We start from the raw sequence: 1,545 nt of genomic DNA on the forward strand, positions 1-1,545 counted from the left end.
TTGTGGAGTGCAGCAAACGTGCCATCGTCTTCAACTCAACCGCAACTCTAGCCAGTCTTCATCAAGCCAGATTTCAGGGTGAGCTATTGCTTCTAGCTTGGACTGGATCTTCCTCTTCATGTCTTGGTGCCTTGAGATTCCGGCATGGACTAGCTTTTTACTTATTTTAGCTTCTTAGATACTCTTAGACTAGTAATTTGAGGATAGATGTTCTTGTGATGATGACTTCCAGGTTTTGGGAATAAATAATATTGAGTTTTTATAAGTTATTTAATCGATTTTCATTAATGAGTTTTAAGTCTTCCGCATTATATTTTGTTATTTATGGTTGAAATGTTGGGGATTAGATTGGTTGGTTCGCTCACATAGTAGGATAAGTGTGGGTGCCAGTCGCGGCCCGTTTTGGGTCGTGACAAAAAAAAAATATTACTAACATGCATATTTGATCGATTTATTTATCAAAAAAATAAATCAAAAACTTGAATTGTTACCCAAAATTAAAGCAACCGATCCTTTATCTTACTTGAATGTCGTGGCACCCTCGACCTCCAAATCTTAGATCCGCTGTTACTGTTCCTCCCTGAGGCTGAAGATCGCAACCTTCACTTACGACTATTAATGGAGTTTTAAGAAGAAGGATATAAAAACCAACTGTTTACTTAACTTAGACATTAAGAAAAATTACTTAGTACCTACAGGGAATCAATAAGTATTTGAATATCTCATGTTAATATCTGATATTAACATATCATGTTGTTTACATAATACATGCATATCTTAGCATAAAAATAAAGTATCTACAAAAATCTTTGCATAGCATAAGAAAAAGAGTTTGGAAGCATAAAAGGGCTTTATTTCATATGGATAGAGCAATTTTCGAAATGGAACAAGTATATAAGCATACTAGTCATCAATATGATGCGTTAATATTTTCTATACATGAAATGAAAATGTATAGAATACAAGAATATTTTGAGTATAGAAATGCTTTATCAATTTTAAGAAACTATATAATTTTTACTTCTTAAAAACAGCATTCAATTTTTCCGCTACCATGTTTAAATAGCTAGTTTATTCAATGGAAAATCTAAGTCTTTCAGAAGAATTAAATGTATTCATGAATAAAGGGGAAACAAGAGGACCCCAAGGTAAATTTGAAGCATCAACATCAATGAAAGAAGAATGGCAAGAGTCAGAAAATGATGATAAAAATTTTGCAAATAAAGCAAAAAGGAATAATGATTTTACAAAAAAATATCATAATAGTGATAAGTCAAGATTTATGCCGAATAGACTCCCAACAGGAGATATCGGAGTACAATTTCTTGATCTTGAATGCAAAAGAGATCCAGAAGATAGCTTAGACCTTTGGTCTCAAAATATGCTATTATATTTCCTATTAGGAAAAGGAAATTATACAGAGGAAGAAAAATATATCATTATGATAAACACTTTTATTGAAAAAGTAAATGACTGATTTTCAGGATTAACTGAAGATGCAGAAAATATAATCAAAAATGATATATATATATATATATATATATA

The sequence above is a fragment of the Solanum pennellii genome, chromosome 2, assembly GCF_001406875.1.
Source record: "Solanum pennellii chromosome 2, SPENNV200".
NCBI lineage: Eukaryota > Viridiplantae > Streptophyta > Magnoliopsida > Solanales > Solanaceae > Solanum > Solanum pennellii.